Source organism: Erinaceus europaeus, chromosome 1 (assembly GCF_950295315.1).
Source record: "Erinaceus europaeus chromosome 1, mEriEur2.1, whole genome shotgun sequence".
Lineage (NCBI taxonomy): Eukaryota > Metazoa > Chordata > Mammalia > Eulipotyphla > Erinaceidae > Erinaceus > Erinaceus europaeus.
In genome coordinates, this window is record NC_080162.1 from 198577068 (window position 1) to 198601762 (window position 24695).

Sequence of the window (24695 nt, forward strand, 5' to 3'; positions counted from 1 at the left end):
ACCACACCTTCTGGAAACGGTAGGATTTTCTGCCTTTAGTAGGCCAGTCAATAAGGGGTACTAGTGGTGACACCAAGGAGGTGATTATAACTTAATTTGGGTTAAGAAATAGAGTAGAAAAAAGGGGGAAATTTTTTTTTCCATTTAATTATAAAGCACACCTCCTCCCCCTCCCCACGCCCCCATAACTAGTCACTGGGGACCAACTCCTAGCAGGCTCCCTTGCTAAGCTTCTGTCTTTACCAAATTCCTGTCCCACCAGGGAGTATCATTCATTCTAAGTCTATACCCTTCTGAAACCTCTGGCCTTTTTTTTCTTTCTAAGTAGCCAACCCACACCACCTCACCCTGCATAGCTAATTAAATAATTAAAAATAAATAAATTTTAAAAAATCTTTCCTTTCACCACTCTTTTATGACTGTTCTTTTTCTTATCTTTTTTCTCTCTTTTTTTTCTTCTTTTTCTCATTCTTGTCATCCTTACTTCCTTAATCCTACAGCTTCCAAAGCCACAGGCCCCAGCCCCCACACCACCAAACAGTGTGCTTTTTTGAATTCACTGATACACATTTGGGAATTACTTTGGGGAAGAATTCTGACTCAGTGTGGACTTTCACTGCGAGTGTCTCTGCTCAACTTCCCTTCCTCCTTTAGCCACCCTTAGAATATACAGTGGATAGTAGATTTGCATAACTGTCTATTTCAGCCATCCTTGTCTAGTCCTGAGGGTTTTTTTTTTCACTGCTCTTTAATTACAGCTCTTTTTCTTCTCTTTTCCCTTTTCTCTCACTTGTCTCTTTTTTCTTTTTCTTTTCTTTTTTTTTTTTAACTTGTCATGCACCTCTTCCTTCCTTCTTCTTTGCATTTCTGAATTTGTGAATTATTTTGGGGAAGAAATCTGACGCAGAGTGGACTCGCTATGTGTGTATCTCTGCTCTACTTCCCTTTCCCCTCTTGTTACCCCTAGAATATACTGTGGATACTAGATTTGCATAACTGTCTATTCTTGCTATCCCTTCTTTCTTTTCTCTTTCTTCTTCACTGGGATTTGGTTACTATTTTTTCAAGAACTGGAAAAATTGTTTGGCTAACTGATAGTGATTAAACTGCTTCAATACTTGCTTCATGCTACTGTAATTCCTGAGGTTGGTGAGGGTAATTGTCATAAAGGTATTTAGTACAGTGTTGCTTGTGCTCAAAACACAACAACTGAGGAACAACAGAGCATAAAAAAAGAAAAACATAAATAAAAAAAATGGGTAGATCAAAAACAAATAAAAATGCTACTCCAATGAATGAAGACAATAGCCCAGAAGAAACTACAAATCAGCCAGAAGTAACCATAGATAAGAAAAGTATGCAAGCAATAATAAACTTATTAATCACAGAAATGAAAACAATACTGCAGGAAAGGAATGGCAGTATTAGGGAAACAACAATTGAGACCCCCAAGGAAAATACTGATTATCTTGAGACAATTAGAGAACTGAAAGCTGAAATAGCTGTAATGAAGAAAGAAGCTGAAGCAGGGAAAGCAGACTAACAGAAGCAGAAAACAATATTAGTCAGACAGAGGATGAGTTAGAGAAAACGAAGAAAGAGGTGAAAGAGCTTAAAAAGAGATTGAGAGACACTGAAAACAACAGAGACATATGGGATGATCTCAAAAGAAGTAACATTCACATAATTGGCCTGCCAGAGGAAGAAAGAGAGGAAGGGGAAGCAAACATTCTAGAGGAAATAATAGAAGAAAACTTCCCAGACCTGAATAACAGAAAGGACATCAAGATTCAAGAGGCCCAGAGAGTACCACAGAATCAACCCAGACCTGAAGACACCAAGACACATCATAGTCACAATGAGAAGTAGTAAGGATAAAGAAAGGATCCTAAAGGCTGCAAGAGAGAAACAAAAAATCACATACAAGGGAAAACCCATAAGATTATCTGCAAATTTCTCCACTCAAACTCTAAAGCTAGAAGAGAATGGCAAGATATCTATCGAGCCCTGAATGAAAAAGGGTTTCAACCAAGGATAATATATCCTGCTAGACTTTCATTCAAACTAGATGGAGGGATCAAAACCTTCTTAGACAAACAACAGTTAAAGGAGGCAACCATCACCAAACCGGCCCTGAAAGAGGTTCTAAATGACCTCTTATAAACAAGAACATCACTATAATACTGGCAATATATCAGAGCAAACAAAAAAAAATTCTTTTTTTGAACAATGGCACTACAATACATTAAATCCATAATATCAATAAATGTCAATGGCTTAAACTCACCCATCAAAAGGCACAGAGTGGGGGGATGGATCAGAAAGCATAACCCAACCATATGCTGCTTGCAAGAATCCCATCTGTCACAGCAAGATAAACACAGACTTAAAGTGAAAGGATGGAAAACTATCATACAGGCTAACGGACCACAAAAAAAGGGCAGGAACAGCTATTCTCATCTCAGACACGATAGATTTTAAATTAAAAAAAGTAATAAAAGATAGGCAAGGACACTACATAATGATTAGAGGATTAATCAGTCAAGAAGACTTAACAATCATTAACATCTATGCACCCAATGAGGGACCATCTAAATATGTCAAGCACCTACTGAAAGAATTTTAATAATCATCAATAGTAATACAATAATAGTGGGAGACTTTGATACCCCACTCTCACACTTAGACAGATCAACAAAGCAGAGAACCAACAAAGATACAAGAGAATTGATTGAAGAGATTGAAAGACTAGACATCTTGGACATTTTCAGAGTCCTTCACCAAAAAAAAAATATATATATACCTTCTTTTCAAATCCACATAACACATACTCAAGGATAGACCACATGATAGGCCACAAAGACAACATCAATAAATTCAAGAACATGGAAATAATCCCAAATATCTTCTCAGAAGACAGTGGCGTAAAACTAACATTTAACAACAAACAGACAATTATTAAAAGTCACAGAATTTGGAAACTAAACAACATACTCCTTAAGAAGCACTGGGTCAGAGATTCACTCAATCAGGAAATTCAAATGCTCCTGGAAAGAAATGAAAATGAAGACACAACCTATCAAAATATATGGGACACAGCTAAAACAGTACTGAGAGGGAAACTTATAGTCATACAATCACATATTAAACACCAAGAAGAAGCTCAAATGAACGACCTTACTGCACACCTCAAGGACTTAGAGGAAGAGGAACAAAGGAACCCTAAAGCATCCAGAAGGACAGAAATCACTAAAGTTAGAGCAGAAATAAACTACATCGAAAATAAAAGAACCATACAGAAGATCAATGATGCCAAATGTTGGTTCTTTGAAAGATTAAACAAAATTGACAAAACCCTAGCCAGACTCACCAAACAAAAAAGAGAGAAGACTCAAATTAATAGAATTGTAAATGATGGAGGAGATATCACAACACAGAAATCAAGAGAATCCTGTGAAACTTCTATAAAGAACTATATGCCACCAAGCTAGAGAATCTGGAAGAAATGGAACAATTCCCAGAAGCATATGCCATTCCAAAATGGAACCAAGAAGAACTACAAAATCTAAATGCACCAATCACAGACAAAGAAATTGAAACCGTTATTAAAAACCTCCCCAACAACAAAAGTCCTGGACCAGATGGCTTCACAAATGAATTCTACACAACTTTCAGGAAACAGTTAGTACACCTACTTCTTAAGCTATTCCATAAGATTAAAGAAACAGGAATACTCCCTTCCACCTTCTATGAAGCCAACATCACCCTGATACCAAAAGATGATAGGGACAGAACAAAAAAGGAAAACTACACACCAATATCTCTGATGAACACAGATGCCAAAATATTAAACAAGATCTTGGCCAACCGGATACAGCAACATATCAAAAACATTGTTCATCAGGACCAAGTGGGATTCATCCCAGGAATGCAAGGCTGGTTCAACATCCGTAAGTCAATCAATGTCATTCACCACATCAATAAAAGCAAAGCCAAAAACCATATGATTATCTCAATAGATGCAGAGAAAGTCTTTGACAAAATCCAACACTCATTCATGCTCAAAACTCTACAAAAAATGGGAATAGATGGGAAATTCCTCAAGATAGTGGAGTCTATATATAGCAAACCTACAGCCAACATCATACTCAAATCATACACAGAAGCTGAAAGCATTCCCCCTCAGATCAGGGACTAGACAGGGCTGTCCACTGTCACCGTTACTCTTCAACATAGTATTGGAAGTTCTTGCCATAGCAATCAGGCAAGAGAAAGAAATCAAAGGAATACAGATTGGAAGGGAAGAAGTCAAGCTCTCACTATTTGCAGATGATATGATCGTATACATAGAAAAACCTAAAGAATACATAGAAAAACCTAAAGAATCCAGCAGAAAAATACTGGAAGTTATTAGGCAATATAGCAAGGTATCAGGCTACAAAATCAATGTACAAAAATCAGTGGCATTTCTTTAAGCAAACACTAAATCTAAAGAAGAAGACATCCAGAAATAACTCCCACTCACTGTTTCAGCAAAATCAATCAAATACCTAAGAATAAAGGTGACCAAAGAAGTGAAAGAGTTGTATGCTGAAAAATATGAGTTGCTACTCAAGGAAATAGAAACTGATACCAAGAAATGGAAAGATATCCTATGCTCATAGATTGGAAGAATAAATATCATCAAAATGAATATTCTCCCCAGAGCCATATACAAATTTAATGCAATACCCATCCAAGTTCCACCAAGCTTCTTTAAGAGAATAGAACAAACACTACAATCATTTATCTGGAGCCTGAAAACACCTAGAATTGCCAAAACCATCTTGAGGAAAAGAAACAGAAATGGAGGCATCACACTCCCAGCTCTTAAACTATATTATAAAGCCATCATCATCAAAACAGCATGGTACTGGAACAAAAATAGGCACACAGAACAGTGGAACAGAATTGAAAGCTCATAAATAAATTCCCACACCTATGGAGATCTAATCTTTGATAAGGGGGCCCAAAGGATTAAATGGAAAAAGGAGGCTCTCTTTAATAAATGGTGCTGGGAAAACTGGGTTGTAAGATGCAGAAGAATGAAATTGAACCACTTTGTCTCCCCAGAAACAAAAACCAACTCCAAATGGATCAAAGAACTAGATGTCAGACCAGAAACAATCAAATACTTAGAGGAAAACATTGGTAAAACACTTTCCCACCTACACCTCAAGGACATCTTTGATGAATCAAACCCAATTGCAAGGAAGACTAAAGCAGAAACAAACCAATGGGACTACATCAAATTGAAAAGCTTCTGCACATCCAAAGAAACTATCACACAAACAAAGAGACCCCTCACAGAATGGGAGACGATCTTCACATGCCATACATCAGACAAGAAACTAATCACCAAAATATATAAAGAGCTCAGCAAACTTAGCACCAAAAAAGCAAATGACCCCATCCAAAAATGGCCAGAGGATATGAACAAAACATTCACCTCAGAGGAGATCCAAAACGTTAACAAACATGAAAAACTGCTCTAGGTCACTGATTGTCAGAGAAATGCAAATTAAGACTACACTAAGATACCACCTCACTCTTGTAAGAATGGCATACATCAAAATGGACAGCAGCAACAAATGCTGGAGAGGTTGTGGGGACAGAGGAACCCTTTTATACTGCTGGGGGGAATGTAAATTGGTCCAGCTTCTGTGGAGAGCAGTCTGGAAAACTCTCAGAAGACTAGACATGGACCTTCCATATGATCCAGTAATTTCTCTCCTGGGGTTATACCCCAAGGACTTCATAACACCCATCCAAAAAGAGGTGTGTACTCCTATGTTCATAGCAGCACAATTAATAATAGCTAAAACCTGGAAGGAACCCAGGTGCCCAACACCAGATGAGTGGCTAAGAAAGCTGTGGTATATATACACAATGGAATACTATGCAGTTATCAAGAACAATGAACCCACCTTCGCTGACCCATCTTGGACAGAGTTAGAAGGAATTATGTTAAGTGAGCTAAATCAGAAAGATAAAGATGAGTATGGGATGATCCCACTCATCAACAGAAGTTGAGTAAGAAGATCTGAAAGGGAAACTAAAAGGAGGATGTGACCAAATTGTAAGTAGGGCACCAAAGTAAAAACCCTGTCGTGAGGGGTAGACATGCAGCTTCCTGGGCCAGTGGGGGGTGGGAGTGGGTGGGAGGGATGGGTCACAGTCTTTTGGTGGTGGGAATGGTGTTTATGTACACTCCTAGCAAAATGTAGTCATATAAATCACTAGTTAATTAATATGAGAGGGGGAAAATTAATTGTATGTCTCGAAGTTTTTCAAAACAAAAACTGAATCTTTTCAATATATAGGCTGTGTAATTGATATGCAGACTCTCTCAAAAGTCTAGACCAAGTAGATCAGAAGCAACCAATAGCACAGCTATATACAAGATACTGGGTACTGTACAGCAAACCCTAACAAAAGGACTTTACAAAGTTAACCCAATTACCAAACAATGTGATGATAACATTAACTATCTATTATCTTTTGAACCCTAAGACAGCAGGAACCTCATATCTACACTATAGAGTCTCTACTTCCCCCAGTCCTGGAAACCTTGGATAGGGCCCACTTTCCCATATGCCTCTCCCAATCCATATCAAATAATATTGCATCTGCTGATCACAAACTAACCAACACAACGATTGCCACCTCAACATGCTTCACTTCTGACTGTGTCCAGAGACTTCACATGTGGAATGACAACCATTCAGCTTCATTACTTGGGTGAGACCTTTCCTTTCATAGTATACTCTAATTCCATCTCAGGTGGTTCACTTTCTAACAAAGTCCCAAAACCTATATATACACCAGTTTCTGTGAGAGAGAGCATATGTTCACATGTATCCATAAACTACTGCAAAATATATACCTGAAAGCAGAAGTACACTAGAGTTTGCAGTGAGTACCCCCCTAACACTTCCTCTCCACTATTCCAAGCTTTGAGTCCATGATTGCTCAACAATTTGTCTGGCTTCGTATGTTGGCTCTCTTTTCAGTCACCAGGTTCCAGATGTCATCAGGATGCCGGCCAGGCTTCCCTGGACTATAGACCCCACCAATGTGTCCTGGAGCTCCGCTTCCCCAGAGACCCATCCTACTAGGAGAAGAGAGAGACAGGCTGGGAGTATGGACCTACCAGTCAACGCCCATGTTCAGCGTGGAAGCAATTACAGAAGCCAGACCTTCTACCTTCTGCAATCCACAATGACCCTGCGTCCATGCTCCCAGAGGGATAGAGAATGGGAAAGCTATCAGGGGAGGGGTGGAATATGGAGATTGTGTGGTGGGAATTATGAGGAGTTGCACCCCTCCTACCCTATGGTTTTGTTAATTAATCCTTTCTTAAATAAAAAAGAAAAAAAAATAGCTGTTCCAGTCCTTCTGTTTGCTAGGAATGCTTTGTTCCAGGCAGTAACTAAGACCTTCTGTTTGTCTTTCTTTTGGAGAGGTGTTTCCTGGTGACTAAATAGATGGGTCTTAGTTTTAAGTCCATTCAGCAACTCTGAATCTTTTGACTGGATTCACATTTAGCCATTCACATTTAGGATGTTTCTTGGTGAATGTGGCTTCCTTGTGACCATTTTAATTTTTGTTTCACAGTTGTTTATACTCTTGTTTTTTCTGTTTGCTACTTTATTTGGATAGTTTTATTTTTTATTTTTATTCATAAAAAGGAAACACAGACAAAACTATAGGATAAGAGGAGTACAGCTTCACACAGTTCCCACCACCAGAAGTCTGTATTCAAACCCCCTCCCCTGGTAGCTTTCCTATTCTTTAACCGTCTGGCTATATAGACCCAAGTTCATTATGGAATGCAGAAGGTGGAATGTCTAACTTCTGTAGTTGCTTTCCCACTGAACATGGGTATTGACAGTTCGATACATACTCCCAGCCTGCCTCTCTTTTTCCTTATTGGGACAGGGTTCTGGGTAATCAGTTCTTCAGGAAACATTGGTGGGGTTGTCTGTCCAGGGAAGTCTGGTTGGCATCATGTTAGCATCTAGAACCTGGTGGCTGAAAAGAGAGCATATAAAGCCAAACAAACTGTTGACTAATCATGAACCTAAAGGCTAGAATAGTGCAGCTGAAGAGTTGGGGGGGTCTCCATTTTGAAGATAGCTAGTAGGCATATTTTAGTTATATTTCAAAGGGCCTGTGGCTATACTAGTTTTGTTGTTGTTGTTGTTTTTCCCGAGACTGAAATCTGATATGCAAGTAGATATTTGAATAGTTCTCTATAATGATCTTGCCTACTTTATTCATGTTTCTATTTGTCTTTGTGCTATGTATATATTTTGTGTGTGGTTATCATGAGTATTGTATCTAACTTACAATATCTACAACAGCCCTTTTTAAGTTGGCCTTGGCTCACCAACACTGGACTGTGTTGCTGTGTCTATTTTGCTCTCCTTTTTTCTATGTCTGTTTTTCACTGTTGTAGTTGTGTTCTTGGTTATGTTCTACTATCATTCTTCTCCTTAAAAACTGGAATCTCTTTGCTTTTTCTTTTCATGTGTACCTCCTCTCAGTGATTACTTGAAGGCAGCATTAGTAGTGGTGAATTCCTTCCATTTCTTAATGTTTGAAAATAAATGTACTTCTCCCTCATATTTCAAAGATAATTTAGTAAGGTACCATATTCATAGCTGGAAGTGCTCATATTTTAATATTTTTGAACATGACACTCTACTCTCTCCTTGCCTCTACAGTTTGTGATGAAAAAAAAACAATGAAAACTGATGGTTCTGCCTCTATATTTGACTTTCCTCCTTTTGCTGGCAGCCTGCAATATTTGTTCCTTGTCCTTGATTTTGGATAATTTTACTATGATGTATCATGATGTGTTTTTTTTTTTTTTTGGATTCAGGATCTCAGGTGTGCATTCATCTTCTTGTATTTCTATATTTTTAACAATGCTCAGGTGTGCCAATTTTTCTGCTACACTTTTTTTGAATATTCTCTTTACTCCTCTCTCCCTCTCTTCTTCCTCAAGGATCCTAATGATTCAGACTTTCATCTTTCTGATGGAGTCTTCTATTTCATGGAGAAGTGCTACATTTTTCCTAAACCTTTTCTCTCCAACAACTTAAAATTCAAAGTGTGATGGCTCTAGTGTTGATATTCTCTCTTCTACCTGATTAAGTCCAAAGACTCTTACCTCAAACTGAACTTCATTCAAAATGTCCTTCAAGCTTTGCAACTATGTTTGGAGTTTTAATTGTAGTTGGTTTTATTTTATTTTATTTATTTATTTTGCTTGTTTTCTTGTGCTTTGTAATTCTTTGGTAAAATGACCTCTGAGCTCTTGAATTTATGTCTGTCTGTTAAGTATAGTATCTTGAATTGTTTTCATATTGAGTTTTCTGGATTATATGTCTTTAATTTTCCCGGATCTGTCACTGTTCATTTGGTGTTTCTTTCATAGCAATGTGTATTTCTCAATGTTTGCATTTAGTGTGACTTTTGCTGTTGTATCAGCAGAAGGTGCTATTCTAAAATGTTCGATTTCCTTATTTATATATCTTATTGAGGGAGGGAAGATTTTATCCCATGTCACTAATCTGGTTTAGTTTCTTTGATGTCAATATAAAGTCACCCTGTTGTCACTCCTGTCTTTGAAGAATAACAGCCTTAGAGAAAGTCTTTGTACTTAGTGTTCAGATAAAAAGCATGATTTATTTTCCTAGAAAGGTGCCATTGTCTGTGTAGACCACACAGGATTAGTTCTCATTCAGATTTTTACCATAAATCCTGCTTATCTTTGTGGGTAGTTCAGTATGTTAACTCCCCTCAGTTCACAGTTTAAGGTCTCAAAATTGCCCTGCCTGCTGTCTTTCAGCCATGTGTTCTGTTTTGTAAGTGCCAGAATGGAACCCACTGCCGCTGAGCAGGACTTTTAAAGTTTTGAGAGCCTCTCCCTCACTCCTGGTCATTTTTTTTTAACCTACTTGTGATTGAGTCACATAAGAAATCACAGTTGTAAATTAGTGAGTTTTTTAGATGGTAGATTTTAAACAGTTAATGTTGCTTTAACTCCATCTTCTAGAATGATGCTCCTCAGCTGTTAATTGCTTATCATGCTACCAAAGTTGAAGTTGGCTGTTACTCACTTTTGTGCATGACTGTGGGAACCTGAGCTGATCAGAGAGCTTTCATTTCACCCATTTTTTTCCTTAAACACTAGTGGGTACTTGTGAGAAGTTTAATATACTGCTGCCCCTAAGTTCATAGGTTGAGCACCCAACTTGAGTTCATAGGTGTTGAGCACCCAACACCTGCCACTGGTGATGTGCTCCTCTGTGTAGCTCCAGTTTGGTATGAACAGTCATTGACTACAGCTTGTTGAGTACTGAGAATCTCTCCCTCACCCTATTTCTGCCCACAAACCACCAAGTGTCTACATTTGCCTGTGGCTTAGTGAGTTTCTGAATTAATCTTTGTTGCATTGTGTTGGATTTTCAGGTGATTTTTTTTTTTCTAGTTGATCAGGAAAAGCAAAGTGGGATGCATTGGATAGACCTTCTCGTGGTGCCTCCCGTGAGTACCCATTCATTGGGGAAACTGATGATCCTTCCTAGCCGACTGAATCCACATGGATCCCAGTCACTTTCAAAGCCAGCAACAAGCAGCTCCTGACAGCTTTCAACCTGACCTGTTGACTGGCTACGGAAGAAGGGCAAACGCTAGAAGAAGAAGCAAAGTGAGACTGCTATTATTCCATAGCTATAACTCCTAGCCACTTCTGTTATTGCTTTTCTTCAAGAGTTATCACAAAAACTAGGCTTGGTCAAAAGACATATTTTTTATATTTGTTTAGTATTTACTTTCACTGTTAAAGTTTTCTTTTCTTTCTCTCTCTTTGATAGAGTGAAAGAGTGACAAAGAGAGACAGAGAGAGTGAATGTAACAATAATACCAAATTGTCCTTCAGTTCTGTGAAAGCTGAGTATTTGCTGAAGATATTGGAAAAAGTGATACTTTCTAACTTTTAACAGGCTGCAAACTGAGATAAGTTTATTCTCATGTTCCTTTTTTAAAAGAAATTTTTAATATTTATTTTTATTCCCTTTTGTTGCCCTTGTTTTATTGTTCTAGTTATTATTGTTGTTGTTGATGTTGTTGAATAGGACAGAGAGAAATGGAGAGAGAAGGGGAAGACAGAGAGGGGGAGAGAAAGAGAGACACCTGCAGACCTGTTTCACCGCTTGTGAAGGGACTCCCCTGCAGGTGGGGAGGCAGGGGCTCGAACCTGAACCCTTACACTGGTCCTTGGGCTTTGTGCCACCTGTGCTTAACCCACTACGCTACCGCCCAACTCCCTATGCTCATGTTCCTATGCTGGGTTAATTTTCATGAGAATAAAGTTGATGTATAAAAACTTAGGGATGAGTGAAAGAGACAGTCACTTCATAATGATTTTCTTTTCCAGATATATTAAATATCTCCCCCATTGAAAAGTCTTGAGCTGCTTCTGTCAGACGGTATCTTGAGAATTCCAGTGAATGTAATCTTACCTGAGGATTATGTTCATTTCACAAATCCCTACATAGGAATCCCTTTACTTAGAGCTTATCAGCATCAAAACATAGTAAAGTGAAGATAAAACATGTTGGATGCAGAAAAATAACTCACTTGGATAGGGTGCATGCTTTGGCATGCATAGCATCCAGGTTTAAGCCTAGCCTCCACTGCACTGGATTTCTCCATACTGTGGTGCTTCTCTCTCTCTCTCTCTCTTTCTCTTTTCACTCTCACACTCTATTTAAAAAGAATAAATTTTGGAGCAATGAACCTCTAAAAGTGGAAAAATAAAACATGTTATGTACTTTGTCATTGACTATCTGTTTTATCATGAAGAAGTTAATTACTATAGTTAAGTCTAAGTTTATCATTAATAAATATGTGGCTAAAATTAAAATGATATATTCCTGGGATGAAGAAATTAGGTTGCTAGATCCAAATTTACCTTAAGATGAAAACAGTTGACTTGTAAAGAGTTGACTCTGTTACATTGATTTGTTTGTTTTTGTTTTTATCTACCAGGGCACTGCTTACCTCTGACTTATGGTGGTACCAGGGACTTGAACCTGTGGCCTCAAATCCTCAGGCATTAAAGACTATTGATAAAAACACTATGATCTTTCCCATATCTATAAAATACACTCTTAAAAACATTAAACATAAATGAACACAAATTTAAAAAAGGAAGGTGGAATATACAGGTACCAAGAATCTGTGTATTAATTATTGAAGTCATCTTGAAATTTCATGGGCCAAGTATGCTATGCAGTGGAAGTACTAAGGCCTGAATGCATGGAAGTTAAACCCAAAGAAAGGAAAGAGATCTAAATAGGTATCCAGTGATTTTGAATTGTGTTCATTATATAAATGTATGACTTCAGAATACCAAATGTCCCTGTAAAGGAGGGACAAGGAAAACACTGTTCACCAGTCAATGAAAGAATGTGTGAGTTTATTACTAGAATTACCTTTGGGTGGGGAATAAAATAAGAAAGGTTATTCAGGAGAAAATGTTAAGTACCCAGACCTGTGTGCGGTTTTGCTTTCACTCTATCTGAATTACTCAGTAATCTTTAAACCCAATACTTGAGCAAAGGAACTCATATTAATATCCCTGTAATATTCAAGGTAAGGAAATCCAACATTTTTCTGAAGCAACATATCCAAAATCTAAGGCTTTATAGTCATGGTCCAAAATAAAAATACCCATGTGTGAATATTATATCTGATATCAATATTTGGATACCAGCTTTCCTTTAATAAAAGCAATTAAATACCAATTAAATAAGTGCATAAAACATTAATATGGATAAAGATGACCTCTATTAGTGGTAAAATGAATAATTCATCAGTCAGGAATTATAATCCTGAACCTATGAGTAAGTAGTTAAAAAGATACTCTCTAAAAGTAAAGGCAAAAATGACCTTTGATTAACTAAAGGATATTAAATGTAATACTTGAATATCTCTTTGCAAGAAATTAAAACCAGGCAAAAATTATATATATATATATATATATATATATATATATATATATATATATGAGATTGACAAAAGTTTTCTGTAAAAAACATTTATATAGTGGTGCAGAAGGTAGAAGGTTTAGCTTCTGTAACTGCTTCCCTGCTGAATGTGGGTGTCCATAGCTTGATCCATGCTGCCAGCCTGTCTCTCTCTTTCCTTAGTAGAGAAGAGCTCTGGGAAAGCAGGCTCCATGATACATTAGCGGGGTCTTCTGCCAAGGGAAGCCTGGTTGGCATTATGGTAGCATCTGGAATCTGGTGACTGAAAAAAAAAAGTTAACATATAAAGTCATACAAATTGTTGCCTAATTCATGAACCTAAAGGCTGTAATATTGCAGATGAAGATTTAGGGTCACCATTTTGGAAATAGCTAGTAGGTCTATTTTGGGTATATTCCAAAGGATCCATGACTTTATTATTTTTTACCTGAGCCTGACATCTGATACACAGGTGGACCCAAGTTATTGTCTGGAGAGATGATGCCATGCTCAACAAAGGGCTAGAAACCTGAATCAGGGAAGAGAGCAGCTCCCAAAATGGGAAAAGTGTATAAATAATGTTGACTGTAAACCCCATTGACTTAATCCATACTCTCAGAGGGTTAAATAATAGGAAAACTATCAGGGGAGGGGATGGGATACTGGTGAATTCTAGTGGTGGGAACTGTACCCCTCTTATCATATGGTTTTGTCAGTCTTTCCACTTTATAAATACAAATTAAAAGAAAAACAGTTTCAAGACCTTTTGGAATTATCAAATAATTATGTATGTGCAGGAAGTATGCTCTCAATCACATCAGTAATGGTGGAAAATATTTCCCTTGTGTTGTTACTTCTGGGGCATCCTCACTCTGTTTTATTTTTTTCCAAAATTCACAGCAACTGGACTTTCTTCAGTGCTGAGAGGGTGGGCTCAGACCTGTGTCAAGTAGTTGGTAAATAAGTAAGCAGTTTTTTCCACTCCTATTTTTGACTTTTAACACATAAATAAAATACTCTAATATTTTTATCTCAATATTAAAAAAAACATTTATATAAATGTCTACGGTTCACAAAGGGCAGTTATAATTTCTATAATGCAAGCCCTCTCTTTCTTTCTGACCTTATCCCTCACTTTCATAGTTAATCTCTTAATGATACAGAAAGTCTCTAAAATTACCAGCCATACCAAACAACCCCAAATCACTGATGGGAGCTGATTATTGAATCAGTTTTCCAGCCTCTGATCTGGAAGATTAGCGAACAGCTAACAAGCTAAATCTAATTACTACCTAATTTGCCACTAACTATATGAAATGTGAAAATTCATTTCTGTCAATATGAAAATTTATTTTGACTTATCATATGATACTCTATAAAACAAACTTAAATTTATGTACATATGAACCTATGTCATAAATACTATAATCTCAGGGGTAGGAGGTACTTCAGCGGGTTAAGCGTACGTGGCACAAAGCACAAGGTCTGGAGTAAGGATGCTGGTTCGAGTCCCTGGCTCCCCTCCTGCAGGGGAGTCGCTTCACAGACAGTGAAGCAGGCCTGCAGGTGTCTGTCTTTGTCTCCCCCTCTTTGTCTTCCCCTCCTCTCTCCATTTCTCTCTGTCCAATCCAGGAACAATGTCATCAATACCAACAATAATAATAACCACAACAACAATAAAAGCAACAAGGGTAACAAAAAGGAAAATAAATAAATAAAATATTTTCGAAAATACTATAATATCATACCACAAAGTATGACATAGATTGTTGGGAATAGTTGATTCATTATGCCTATTTTATGCCTGTTAATTGTCAGAGCCAACAGACCAAGAGGAACAAGGGGCCACATGGGCATAATTTTTCACTGTCATTTTAGCATAATGATACAATTTAGTTATAATAATGTGAGACTAGGAAGCTACTTAAGAGGCCACCTGAGGAAGCAGAAGTCTCTTGAGAATCAGCTCTCTTGGAAAGCTGTTCTCCCTTGGAACGTGTGATCGTGAGAATCCCATTGCTGGAGAACAATTAACGACTTGTGGCAGAAGATGACTGATATCCTGTGACTCAAATTAGGCTTGTTTCTCCTTCACATCTTCTCTGTGTAATGTAGTTTCATTTATCTGCCTTAAGACCTGAACATAAATCTGCTCCCTCAGTTTCCTGGAACCACATAAAACTGCTGTTTTTAGTACAAACAAACCAGTATCCTTTTATAGTATGTTAAATAATGTTATATATTAGCATACATTGTAAAACATTTGTGGTAACCACAATACAAAGCTTAGAACAGAGATCCGGGGGTCAGGTGATAGCACAGCAAGTTAAGTGCACATGGCGCAAAGCACAAGGACTGGCATAATGATGCTGGTTTGAGCCCCCGGCTCCCCACATACAGGGGAGTCGTTTCACCTGTCAAAAGAGTCAGAGTAGCTAAATAGAATAAGCAACAAAAATAGGCACACAGACCAGTGGAGCAGAGTTGAAAGCCCAGAACTAAACCCCCACATCTATGGATATCTAATCTTTGATAAGGGGGAACAAAGTATTAAATGGAAGAAGGAGGCTCTCTTCAATAAATGGTGCTAGGAAAACCAGGTTGAAACATGCAGAAGAATGAAACTGAACCACCTTATCCCACCAGAAGCAAAAATCAACTCCAAATGGATCAAGGACCTGGATGTTAGACCAGAAACTATCAAGTACTTAGAGGAAAACACTGGTGGAATACTTTCCCACCTAAACCTCAAGGACATCTTTGATGAAACAAACCAAACTGCAAGTAAGACTAAAGGAGAAACAAACCAATGGGACAACATCAACTTGAAAAGCTTCTGCACAGCCAAAGAAACTATCACACAAACAAAGAGACCCCTCACAGAATGGGAGAAGATCTTCACATGCCAGACATTAGACAAGAAACTAATCACCAAAATATACAAAGAGCTCAGCAAATTTAGCAACAAAAAAGCAAATGACTCCATCCAAAAATGGGCAGAAGATATGAACAGAACATTCACTACAGAAGAGATTCAAAAGGCTAACAAACATGAAAAATTGCTCCAGGTCGCTGATTGTCAAATAAATGCAAATAAAGACAATGCTGAGATATCACCTCACTCCTGTAGGAAGGGCATACATCAAAAAGGACAGCAGCAACAAATGCTGGAGAGGCTGTGGGGATAGAGGAACCCTTCTACACTGCTGGTGGGAATGTAAATTGGTCCAGCCTCTGTGGACAGCAGTCTGGAGAACTCTCACAAAGCTAGACATGGACCTTCCATATGACCCAGTAATTCCTCCCTTGGGGATATACCCCAAGGACTCCAAAATGCCCAACCAAAAAGATATGTGTACATCTATGTTCATAGCAGCACAATTCATAATAGCTAAAACCTGGAAAGAACCCAGGTGCCCAACAATAGATGAGTGGCTGAGAAAGCTGTGGTACATATACACAATGGAATACTATGCAGCTATTAAGAACATTGAACCCACATTCTCTGATCCATCTTGGATGGAGACAGAAGGAATTATGTTAAGTGAGCTAAGTCAGAAATATAAAGACAAGTATGGGATAATCCCACTCATAAACAGAAGTTGAGAAAGAAGAACAGAAAGGGAAACTCAAGGCAGGATATGACTAAATTTGTAGTAGGGTACAAAAGCAAAAACTCTGGGTTGAGGGTGAGGGTGGATGTTCAGTTTCATGGGGCAGGCGGTGGGGGATGGGATGGGACACAGTCTTTTGATGGTGGGAATGGTGTTTATGTGCACTCCTACAGACTGAGCCTTTTTAATACATAGGCTGAGTCTTTGATATGTTGACTCTCTTATAAGCTTAGTCCAGGGAGAACAGAAGCAAGCAGTAATATATTACATACAAATAATATCAAATAATAAAATATGGTTATATTGCATCTGCAGATCCTAATCTAATCAATGCAACCAGTACCACCTCAGCGTGCTTCACTTCAGACTGTGTCCAGAGATGTCAGGCATGGAATGCCAACCCTTCACCCTCATTATTCAGGTGAGACCTTTCCTTTCATAGTATTCTCTAGTTCCATTCCAGGAGGTTCACTTCCTAACAAAGTCCCAAAACCTAGATGTAGATCAAGTACTGTAAGATAGAGCATATGTTTTCATGTATCAATAAATTAGGGCAAATATATACCTGGAAGCAAAAATACACAACAGTCTGTAGTGACTCATATAAATTCATAATGAAATAGTGTCTACTTACACTTAGATACACTCCTCACCTACTTTCTATTACAGTTCTCTCACTCCAAAGCTAACCTTATCAAAGCAAGTATTGCAAAAGCTGCATAAGGGCAAGAGACTGGCATGCTTTAATGATGACTCTTTAGTCACTATCAGGCCATTCCACCAGCTGGGGCCCTAATTGGGTAGTCCTAAGATTCCCAAACAGACTTGATGGGCCTAGACCTTGAATTAATCCCTCTCTCCATTGTTACCAGTCATTTATATCAGGAACAACACAATAGACCCCTTTGTGGACCCCCATAGGACCTTGCCCTCAACTTGGGTCAACAATGGTAGAGAATGTTCCATCCTCCAAAGGCAGGATGTACCACATACTATATGCTACACCTGAGGAAGATGGGTCATTACTGGGGCAGCTTGCAATGTTCCTACTCATGACCACAGAATGTGAACTCAGAGCTAGAGGGATACAGAGGTCACATATGCTCCTAAGCTAATTAGGACCCCAGATCACATCAAATTGATGGGTTTTACAGTCAACAATATTTATACCCCTTTCCCATATTAGGGAGCTACTCTCTTCCCTGATCCAGCTTTCTGGTCCTTTTTCCTGCCATGAAATTATCATCACAGACAATAACTTGGATACACTGGCATATCAGTTTTCAGGCTCAGGGGCAAAAAGAAAAAGGAAAAAAAATGCATATCCACAGGCCCTTTGATATTTAATTAAAATATGCCTACTAGCTATCTACAAAATGGAGTACCCCCCCCCCCGAACTCTTCATCTGGACTATTCCAGCCCTTAGGTCCATGATTGGTCAACAATTTTTTTGGCTTTGTATGTTAATTATCTTGTCAACCACCAGATTCCTGATGTTAGCATTATGCTGACCAGACTTTCCTGGAAGACTTTCCTGGAAGACTTTCTTGGACTTCCTGACCAGACCAGAGCCCTTCCCCACTAGGGAAAGAGAGAGACAGACTGGGAGTATGGATCAACTTGTCAATGCCCATGTTCAGCGGGAAAGCAATTACAGAAGCCATACATTCAACCTTCTGCATTGCACAATGACCTTGGGTCCATACTCCCAGAAGGTTAAATAATAGGAAAGCTATCAGGGGAGGGGATACAGAGTTCTGGTGGTGGGGAATGTGTGAAGCTGTACCCCTCTTACCCTATGGTTTTGTCAATGTTTCTTTTTTATAAATAAATATTTTTTAAAAATAAGAAAACCAAAATCATTCAATGGCCCAGACTCTACCCAGTTCTACCTCAGTTCTATCTCAGAAATAAGACATGACTTGAAAAAGTTTTTCAAATACTCTGATCACAAATCACAATTCTATAAAGAATAGCTAGCTTTCTATGCCCAGTACCAGGACTTGACTGGTTTGCCATTTGGGTTTAGAAATATCAAGGTCAATACTATATTATAAAAATTTGGGGTTTACAGTTAAAAATATTCTTACACTTTTCCCATATTTGGGAGTTATTCTCTTCCCTGATTCAGCTTTCTAGTCCTTTCTCCAGCCATGATACCATCTCCCTAGACAATATCATGGGTTCATCTGCATGTTAGCTGTTAGGCTCAGGCAAAAACGAGTAAAGTCATGGGTCCTTTGGAATATATCTTAAATAGACCTAATAGATTTTTCTAAAATGGAGACTCCAAATCTTCATCTGTAATGTTCTTGCCTTTAGTTTCATGATTAGTCAACAATTTGTTCTGCTTTATATCTTAACCCTTCTCAGCCACCAGATTGCAGATGCTACCATGATGCTAACCAGACTTCCCTGGGCAGATGACCCCACCAATGTGTCATGGAGCCCCACCTCCCCAGAACCATGCCCCACTAGGGAACGAGAGAGAAAGGCTGGGGGCATGGATCAACCTCCACGCCTATGTTCAGTGGGGAAGCAATTTCAGATGCCAAACCTTCTACCTTCTGCATCCCACAATGACCTTTGGTCCATACTCCCAGAGGTATAAAGAGTAGGAAAGCTATCAAAAGAGGTGATTGGATATGGAGTTCTTGTGGTGGGAATTGTCCCCTCTTATCCTATAGTCTTGTCAGTATTTCCATTTTGTAAATAAAAATTTTAAAAATAAACAGCAGAAAAGTTATATATACATATACATATATATATATTCCAAACATAGAGACATGCAAATATATTTTTAAAAGTACTTAACTAAAGAGAGACACTGACAGCAACAGAGTAATAGTAGGAGACTTTAATATAGCCCATAGAAGCAAGAGACAGTTCATCTGGGGAAAAAAAAATGAACAGGGAAATTATAGTCTTACATGAATCCATAGACAAAATGAACCTAACAGATATATACAGAAATTCCCATCCCAAAGGAAATGAATGCACTTTTGTCTCAAGTGAACATGAACATTAATAAGGGCTGAACATATGTGGAGTCACAAAGACAGCCTTAACAAATATATCTTGTTGATATATCTATGATGACATAAAGTTATAACAACTAAAAAAAGGAAAGAAGAAATATCCCCAAAGTAGAGATTAAAAATATGACTTTGAACAACTCATGGATCAATGAAGAAATAAAAAAAATAATTTAAAAACTACCTCAATATCAACAAAAATTAGAAAAAAACAAGCTACCTTTGAAATTCATGAAGAACAGTCCTGAAAGGGAAGTTCATAGCAATACAGGCCCAAATCAATATAGAAGAGAAATCATAAATGAACATCTAAGAATCTAGCACTTTTCTAGTGGGAGTGGGATGGAACTATATCCTTATTATCTTCCTATAGTGTATACATAATATATAATGAGAATTTTAAAAATAAAGCATTATATTGACATATGCTAATCTAACCTTGTAATCTATTGTCTGGTACAATATATATTATACGTTATAAGTAGAAAAGCATGCCAGGGAACTTACACAAAATGAAGGGTCTATATTGTGAAGAAAAGAGTAGGACAGAGTTATCAACAAATAGAATGATTACTTAGACAAAGCCACCTATCCTCATACAGTCTTTTAAATGAAATAAGAGGAAGAGAAATTCATCTTACAAAAAACAAACAGAACTAAGTCATGTGGAGCCAAAGGGTATACTGTGGTAATATGGTACAAGAATTGCACACGTGGGGCTCACCTAGGTAAGCACACATGTTACCATGTGCAAAAACCATTGTTGGATTCCAGCTCTGCACCAGCAGGGAAAAGTTTCAGGAGCTGTAAACGCAGTGCTAACAGTGTCTCTCTCCCTATCTACTCCATCCCTTTCAGTTTCTCTTTGTGCTATCAAAAAAGTAGAAGGAAGAGAGGAAGGAAGGATGGAAGGAAGGAAGGACGGAAGGAAGGAAGGATTGAAGGAAGGAAAGATGGAAGGAAAGAAGATAAAAAAGTAGAAGGAAAGAAGTAAGGGAGGGAGGAAGGAAGGGAAGGGAAGAAAGGAATGAAGGGAGGGAGATAAATGTCCACTAGGAGCAGTGGGTTCATCTGGCAGGCACCAAGCAGCAGCAAAAACCCCTAGTGGTAATAAAAAAAATGCATTCCTGAGACAACAGAAATTCCATGTTCAATATCAATTATTTGTTATTTAAATGAATAATTAATGGTGTTAGGAGTAGCACATATGGTTGAGAACACATATTACTTTGCTCAAGGATCTGGGTTCAAACCCCCACTTCTCACTTGAACTGAAGGAAGCTACATGAGTGGTGAAACCAAGAGACACCTGTCTCTTTTGCTTTCCTCTCAACCCCCTTTAATTTCTCCTGTGATATCAAATTTTAAAAAGGAAAAATAAATAAATAAAGGCTCTCTATAGTTGGTTTGCTTCTGCTACCAGAAGAAACCAATGTTAAGCAGATAAAGTGGGGCAAATTTTCTTGATAAAACACTGAAGTCACTTAGAGAAAGGCACTTTCAAGGTCCTTTCCTGAAAGGGAAAGCACTGAAATAGCCAACTGTGGATTTGCTTTCCCTAATGATGACATTCCTGATGAGATGACCAATGATGGTAAAGAGAGGAATCCATTAGAAGCCTAGGTTCATAATATATTTTATAATATTTTGCATACATTTATCAACATTATTAAATATCCTATGATATTTTTTTTGTATCATGTTCAAACATCAAGACACAGCAATATGTCTCTGATTAGGTTGTTTTCATTGCAATTACATTCTTTATCTGAAGTAAGCCTGGAAGTTTGCCATATAAGGATTTGACAGCCAATAATTATGAAGACCCAGGCCTCAAAAAACCTGAACATAATCCAATTTATAGAGTATTGTTAAAAATTGAAGGATGACACATTGTATATAAAACACACTCAGAGCTTTCCTGACTTATGAAATTTGAATGTCCCTATTTTTGAATCTGTATCTTTTAACCCCAGAGAGAGTCTAGTGCTAGGTAAAATGGGCCAAAGTACATGGAAATTTCCCAAATTCAGTTCCTGATGATCCGCTTCTCCATCTTAATTACTGGCTATTGAAGCAACTGCAAAATATTGGGAAAAATATATGTAATTGTTCTTCCAATACATTTTTATAATAAATCACGACTGTGTCTAATTGCCCTGCCAACCACCATGTCAAAACAGGAAGAGAATGAGAATATTTTTATTTAAATAGACTTGATTGAGACAGCTGATATGTTAAGCATGCTATATCTAAGAAGCTAAGATCAGCAGTCAGTTTGAATATCATCAAAGAAATATCACAAATTTCAAGTCTGTGATAAGTAACTTTTCATATTTCTACTTCTATTTTTATCTGTTTGTTTTTCTGACCCAAAGTGGAGATTCAGTGAGATTTCAAGAAGAATAGCTATTGTATTGTCTTCATTTCAAGTTCACCTTTAATGAGGGTGCACATCTAGTGGAAAAAGCACCCTGACCTCAGATTCAATTCATTTGCAGCTTGGTCATCTAAGACAATGTGTATTTGTGCTGGTGCTCACATGGGTGGCCTTGCAACAGAGGTAAGTCATTGGCCTTCCCATCACTGGTTCTAGTGACCACGTGATGCAGCAAAGAAGAACCAGGAGAAATTCAAGTATGAACTTCCAACTTTATTCTGAGAAGGACAAGGTTTTTTTTTTTTTTTTTTTTTTTTTTTTTTTTTTTTTTTTTTTTTTACGCGAACGCAGTCCCCCACTACCACAAATTATGCAGTCGAGTTTCCCACATTTGGGGAAATCGCAGGGGTCAGCACATCCGGAGTGCAATGGATAAGCCTCGCCCTGGGAAAACCACCTTCGTGATCATGGTATCTCCCCTGCCAGGTAAGTATAGGACAAGGTTTTATAGCAAGTAAAACAAAGGACATTTTTCACATATGTAAGTAATCACAGTGTTTCAAAGGTCAGATTCCCCTATAGTGGGGAGGGGTAGGAATGACAAGAATTGATGAGATACCAAAAGGTCAGAGCAAATAGTTTCCGTGATGCAAGACATGTTAATTATCTAAAGGTATTAAGAAAAACATAGTGGTTAAACCAGCAGAGTGAGATAAAGCAGAGAAGGGCAGAGCTTGATGTAAATCATAGATATCAAGGGAAAAGGAAGTAAGTTGTGGGGTGTCTCACTGCCAGGGAAATGGTAGGGTTGTGATGGAGTATGCTTATGTGTGTAATCAAAAGGTGGTGAACTTATAGTCAATGCAGTGAACTCTAAGAGAACTTACAAGCAGGCAGACATTTGGTCTGCTAGCAGAGGAATGAGTTAACTATGAGAGGTTGCAGGCCTTTGTGAAGCTTTGAGAGAGCAACAAGAGGAAAACTGAGTCATAGAAACTTTCCCTCTTAGCTCCATCCCAGGAAGGGAGAGACTGACAGGTGGGGTGTCTTTCCAGATCGCCATCGTAAGGATGGGGAGAGTTCCTCTAAGCTCTACCATGCTTTGACATAATCCCATATATTTGTCCTTTATGGAGACACTCTAAAGGTGGTATCATAACCATATGCACTACTTAGACAAATACAGATGCTAGATATTTTGAACAAATTTTATAGCAATGTGTTTGTGGCCTCAAAAGACACCAATGCCACATTTCCTTCTTAATAAATTTGGACAAATTACTTACCCTTTTAAGCCTTTATTTATTTATTTTTTATTTAAGAAAGGAGACATTAACAAAATCATAGGATGGGGGGTACAACTCCACACAATTCCCACCACCCAATCTCCATATCCCATCCTCTCCCCAATAGCTTTCCCATTCTCTATCCCTCTGGGAACATGGACCCAGGGTCGTTGTGGGTTGCAGAAATTTGAGTGGAAAAGTCTGCTGATAGTCTTATGGATTTTCCCCTGTATGTGACTTTTTGTTTTTATCTTGCAGCCTTTAGGATCATTTCTTTATCCTTACTTCTTCTCATTGTGACTATAATGTGTCTTGGTGTCTTCAGGTCTGGGTTGATTCTGTTTGGAACTCTGGGCCTCTTGAATCTTAATGTCCTTTCTGTTGTTCAGGTCTGGGAAGTTTTCTTCTATAATTTCCTCTAATATGTTTCCTTCTCCTTCCTCTCTTTCTTCCTCTGGCAGAACAATTATATGAATGTTACTTCTTTTGAGATCATCCCATATGTCTCTGTTGTTGTTTTCAGTGTCTCTCAATCTCTTTTTGAGCTCTTTCACCTCTATCTTAGTTTTCTCTAACGCATCCTCTGTCTGACTAATTCTGTTTTCTGCTTCTGTTAGTCTGATTTCCCTTCCCTCAGCTGCTTTCTTCAGTTCAGCTATTTCAGCTTTCAGTTCTCTAATTGCCTCAAGATAATCAGTATTTTCTTTGAGGGTCTCATCTGTTGTTTCCCTAATACTGCCATTCCTTTCCTCCAAAGTTGTTTTTATTTATGTGATTAATAAGTGTATTATTGCTTGCATACTTTTATCTATGGTTACTTTTGGCTGATTTATCATTTCTTCTGGGCTCTTGTCTTCATTAATTGTAGTAGCAGTTTTATTTGCTCTTGATCTATCCATTTTTTTGATTAATGTGTATTTTATTTTTATGTTCTGTTGTTCTGCAGTTGTTGTGTTTTGAGTACAAGCAACACTGTACTAAATACCTTTATGACAAATGCAATCACCAACCTCAGAAATAACAATAGCACCTGAAGAAAGGATTGAAGCATTTAACCACTACCAGTTAGCAAAACAATGTCTCCAGTCCGTGAAAAATGGCAACCAAATCCAAGTGAACAAAAAAGAGAAAGGAAAAAAGGGATAACAAGAATAGACAATTATGCAAATCTACTCTCCACTGTATATTCTAGGGGTAGCAAGATGAGAAAGGGAAGTACAGCAGAGATACACATAGAGTCTTCTCTGAGTCAGATTTCTTCCCCAAAATAATTCACAAATGAATATCAGTGAGTTCA

The 24695-nt window shown here is 37.9% G+C and overlaps 1 non-coding gene across 1 annotated transcript; it reads right to left on the reverse strand.

Annotated features, from left to right (window-relative positions):
* Positions 1-22447: 22447 nt before the first annotated feature.
* LOC132542494 (U1 spliceosomal RNA) lies at positions 22448-22606 on the reverse strand. Its single transcript, XR_009553506.1, has one exon. It is a non-coding gene; the product is annotated as a U1 spliceosomal RNA (small nuclear RNA).
* Positions 22607-24695: the final 2089 nt, after the last annotated feature.